This window comes from Carex rostrata, unplaced genomic scaffold (genome assembly GCF_964058835.1).
Source record: "Carex rostrata unplaced genomic scaffold, lpCarRost1.2 SCAFFOLD_41, whole genome shotgun sequence".
Taxonomy (NCBI): Eukaryota; Viridiplantae; Streptophyta; class Magnoliopsida; order Poales; family Cyperaceae; genus Carex; species Carex rostrata.
This window is the reverse complement of record NW_027601199.1, coordinates 267,501-272,500: the sequence shown is the minus strand read 5'-3', so window position 1 is coordinate 272,500 and position 5,000 is coordinate 267,501.

Below are 5,000 nucleotides of genomic sequence, written 5' to 3'. Positions count from 1 at the left end.
CTTTACGGCTGGGGATTTCAACCCGCGCGGCTACCCGCATCGGTCTTACGGGCGAAACTCCACGCGGAGTCGCCCTGCCCGAACTTGTTTCGCCGGCTTTACGGCTGGGGATTTCAACCCGCTCGGTCTCTGCGGGGCGCCTCCACGGTTAGGCGCCCCAATGAACCGTGTTTCGCCGGCTTTACGGCTGGGGATTTCAACCCGCTCGGTCTCTGCGGGGCGCCTCCACGCTTAGGCGCCCCAATGAACCGTGTTTCGCCGGCTTTACGGCTGGGGATTTCAACCCGCGCGGCTACCCGCATCGGCCTTACGGGCGAAACTCCACGCGGAGTCACCCTGCCCGACCGCTTTTCGCCGGCTTTACGGCTGGGGATTTCAACCCGCATCGGTCTTACGGGCGCCTCCACGCTTAGACGCCCTGCCCCACAATGTTTCGCCGGCTCTACGGCTGGGGATTTCAACCCGCGTGGTCCGTGTTTTTCGGTAACATATTCGTGTTCCTTGCCCCCGACGGGCCGTGTTTTTCGGTAACAAAATCGTGTCTTTTGTCCCCGCTGCACCGTGTTTTTTGCCCCGCTCAACCGTGTTTTTTGCCCCCGCTCAACCGTGCTTACTGCCCCCGCTCAACCGTGTTTTTTCGGTAACATAATCGTGTCTTCGGGTAACATAATCTTGTTTTTCGGGCCATTTTACACCGACGGAGGCACCCACAGGGGCCATGTACACCCCGCTTGGCATGTACATGAGGGGCTGCCTCTTCCAAAAATCCTTCCCCCCTATAGGGGAATATGCATTTTGGGTCTCCAGCCACGCCCAGGGTTACCACCCCCTGGAAATCCCCCAGGTTTACCCCCCATTTTATGTGGATGCATAGATTCAGACCGCCCTGCTCCACCGCTTTTGGCCATTTTTGCCCAACGTTAGCCGCTTCGGCGTGCCGCTGGACTGTTTTCGGGCCTTTTTCACCGACGCTTGGCCGTATCCGCTTAGTTTTCCCCAACGCGTGGCCGCATCCGCTTAGTTTTCCCCCGCTGGACTGTTTTCGGGTCACTTTTGCCCAACGTTAGCGGCTTCCGCTTGCCGCTGGGCTGTTTTCGGGCCATTTTTCCCCCACACTTGGCCGTATCCGCTTAGTTTTCCCCAACGCGTGGCCGCATCCGCTTAGTTTTCCCCCGCTGAACTGTTTTCGGGTCACTTTTGCCCAACGTTAGCCGGTTCCGCTTGCCGCTGGGCTGTTTTCGGGCCATTTTTCCCCAACACTTGGCCGTATCCGCTTAGTTTTCCCCAACGCGTGGCCGCATCCGCTTAGTTTTGCCCCGCTGAACTGTTTTCGGGTCAGTTTTGCCCAACGTTAGCCGCTACCGCTTGCCGCTGGATTGTTTTCGGGCCAATTTCCACCGACTCTTGGCCGTATCCGCTTAGTTTTCCCCAACGCGTGGCCGCATCCGCTTAGTTTTCCCCCGCTGAACTGTTTTCGGGTCACTTTTGCCCAACGTTAGCCGCTTCCGCTTGCCGCTGGACTGTTTTCGGGCCAATTTCCACCGACTCTTGGCCGTATCCGCTTAGTTTTCCCCAACGCGTGGCCGCATCCGCTTAGTTTTCCCCCGCTGAACTGTTTTCGGGTCAGTTTTGCCCAACGTTAGCCGCTTCCGCTTGCCGCTGGACTGTTTTCGGGCCAATTTCCACCGACTCTTGGCCGTATCCGCTTAGTTTTCCCCAACGCGTGGCCGCATCCGCTTAGTTTTCCCCCGCTGATCCATTTTCGGGTCACTTTTGCCCAACGTTAGCCGCTTCCGCTTGCCGCTGGGCTGTTTTCGGGCCTATTTCCACCGACACTTGGCCGCATCCGCTTAGTTTTCCCCAACGCGTGGCCGCATCCGCTTAGTTTTCCCCCGCTGAACTGTTTTCGGGTCACTTTTGCCCAACGTTAGCCGCTTCCGCTTGCCGCTGGACTGTTTTCGGGCCAATTTCCACCGACTCTTGGCCGTATCCGCTTAGTTTTCCCCAACGCGTGGCCGCATCCGCTTAGTTTTCCCCCGCTGAACTGTTTTCGGGTCAGTTTTGCCCAACGTTAGCCGCTTCCGCTTGCCGCTGGACTGTTTTCGGGCCAATTTCCACCGACTCTTGGCCGTATCCGCTTAGTTTTCCCCAACGCGTGGCCGCATCCGCTTAGTTTTCCCCCGCTGATCCATTTTCGGGTCACTTTTGCCCAACGTTAGCCGCTTCCGCTTGCCGCTGGGCTGTTTTCGGGCCTATTTCCACCGACACTTGGCCGCATCCGCTTAGTTTTCCCCAACGCGTGGCCGCATCCGCTTAGTTTTCCCCCGCTTAACTGTTTTCGGGTCACTTTTCCCCAACGTTAGCCGCTTCCGCTTGCCGCTGGGCTGTTTTCGGGCCATTTTTCCCCAACACTTGGCCGTATCCGCTTAGTTTTCCCCAACGCGTGGCCGCATCCGCTTAGTTTTCCCCCGCTGAACTGTTTTCGGGTCACTTTTGCCCAACGTTAGCCGCTTCCGCTTGCCGCTGGACTGTTTTCGGGCCAATTTCCACCGACTCTGGGCCGGATCCGCTTAGTTTTCCCCAACGCTTGGCTGCATCCGCTTAATTTTCCCCAGCTGAACTGTTTTCGGGTCACTTTGTCCCAACGTTAGCCGTTTCCGCTTGCCGCTGGACTGTTTTCGGGCCATTTTCCACCGACTCTTGGCCGTATCCGCTTGGTTTTCCCCAACGCTTGGCTGCTTCCGCTTAATTTCCCCCAGCTGAACTGTTTTCGGGTCACTTTTGCCCAACGTTAGCCGTTTCCGCTTGCCGCTGGACTGTTTTCGGGCCATTTTTCACCGAAACTTGGCCGTATCCGCTTAGTTTTCGCCAACAATTGGCTGCATCCGCTTAATTTTCCAAGCTATACTGCTTTCGGGTCAGTTTTGCCCAACGTTAGCCGCTTCCGCTTGCCGCTGGGCTGTTTTCGGGCCATTTTCCACCCACGCTGGCACCGACGGAGCCATGTACACCCACGCGCGTGTACATGAGGGGGCACCCATTTTTGAAAACCTTGCCCCCCTATAGGGGAATATGCATTTTGAGGCTCTAGCCACGCCCAGGGTTACCACCCCCTGAAAATCCCCCAAGTCGAAATCACCCATGTAAAATATTCAAAAAAATCTCAAAAAATCACAAAAAATTTATAAAATCAAATAAATTCAAAAAAAAAAAAAAAATTTCAAAAATTCAAAAAAAATTCAAAAAATTCAAAAAAATTCAAAAAAATTCAAAAAAATTCAAAAAATTCAAAAATTCAAAAAAAGTCCAAAAACCCAAAAAACTTCAAAAATTTCAAAAATTCAAAAAAATTTCAAAAAAAATTTCAAAAATTTGCCCCGCTGAACTGTTTTCGGGTCACTTTTGCCCAACGTTAGCCGCTTCCGCTTGCCGCTGGACTGTTTTCGGGCCAATTTCCACCGACTCTTGGCCGTATCCGCTTAGTTTTCCCCAACGCGTGGCCGCATCCGCTTAGTTTTCCCCCGCTGAACTGTTTTCGGGTCACTTTTGCCCAACGTTAGCCGCTTCCGCTTGCCGCTGGGCTGTTTTCGGGCCAATTTCCACCGACACTTGGCCGCATCCGCTTAGTTTTCCCCAACGCGTGCCCGCATCCGCTTAGTTTTCCCCCGCTTAACTGTTTTCGGGTCACTTTTCCCCAACGTTAGCCGCTTCCGCTTGCCGCTGGGCTGTTTTCGGGCCATTTTTCCCCAACACTTGGCCGTATCCGCTTAGTTTTCCCCAACGCGTGGCCGCATCCGCTTAGTTTTCCCCCGCTGAACTGTTTTCGGGTCACTTTTGCCCAACGTTAGCCGCTTCCGCTTGCCGCTGGACTGTTTTCGGCCCAATTTCCACCGACTCTGGGCCAGATCCGCTTAGTTTTCCCCAACGCTTGGCTGCATCCGCTTAATTTTCCCCAGCTGAACTGTTTTCGGGTCACTTTGTCCCAACGTTAGCCGTTTCCGCTTGCCGCTGGACTGTTTTCGGGCCATTTTCCACCGACTCTTGGCCGTATCCGCTTGGTTTTCCCCAACGCTTGGCTGCTTCCGCTTAATTTCCCCCAGCTGAACTGTTTTCGGGTCACTTTTGCCCAACGTTAGCCGTTTCCGCTTGCCGCTGGACTGTTTTCGGGCCATTTTTCACCGTCACTTGGCCGTATCCGCTTAGTTTTCGCCAACAATTGGCTGCATCCGCTTAATTTTCCAAGCTATACTGCTTTCGGGTCAGTTTTGCCCAACGTTAGCCGCTTCCGCTTGCCGCTGGGCTGTTTTCGGGCCATTTTCCACCCACGCTGGCACCGACGGGGCCATGTACACCCACGCGCGTGTACATGAGGGGGCACCCATTTTTGAAAACCTTGCCCCCCTATAGGGGAATATGCATTTTGAGGCTCTAGCCACGCCCAGGGTTACCACCCCCTGAAAATCCCCCAAGTCGAAATCACCCATGTAAAATATTCAAAAAAATCTCAAAAAATCACAAAAAATTTATAAAATCAAATAAATTCAAAAAAAATTCAAAAATTCAAAAATTCAAAAAAAATTCAAAAAATTCAAAAAAATTCAAAAAAATTCAAAAAATTCAAAAATTCAAAAAAAGTCCAAAAACCCAAAAAAACTTCAAAAATTTCAAAAATTCAAAAAAATTTCAAAATTTCAAAAAAAATTTCAAAAATTTGCCCCGCTGAACTGTTTTCGGGTGACTTTTGCCCAACGTTAGCCGCTTCCGCTTGCCGCTGGACTGTTTTCGGGCCTATTTCCACCGACTCTTGGCCGTATCCGCTTAGTTTTCCCCAACGCGTGGCCGCATCCGCTTAGTTTTCCCCCGCTTAACTGTTTTCGGGTCACTTTTCCACAACGTTAGCCGCTTCCGCTTGCCGCTGGGCTGTTTTCGGGCCAATTTCCACCGACTCTTGGCCGGATCCGCTTAATTTTCCCCAACGCGTGGCCGCATCCGCTTAGTTT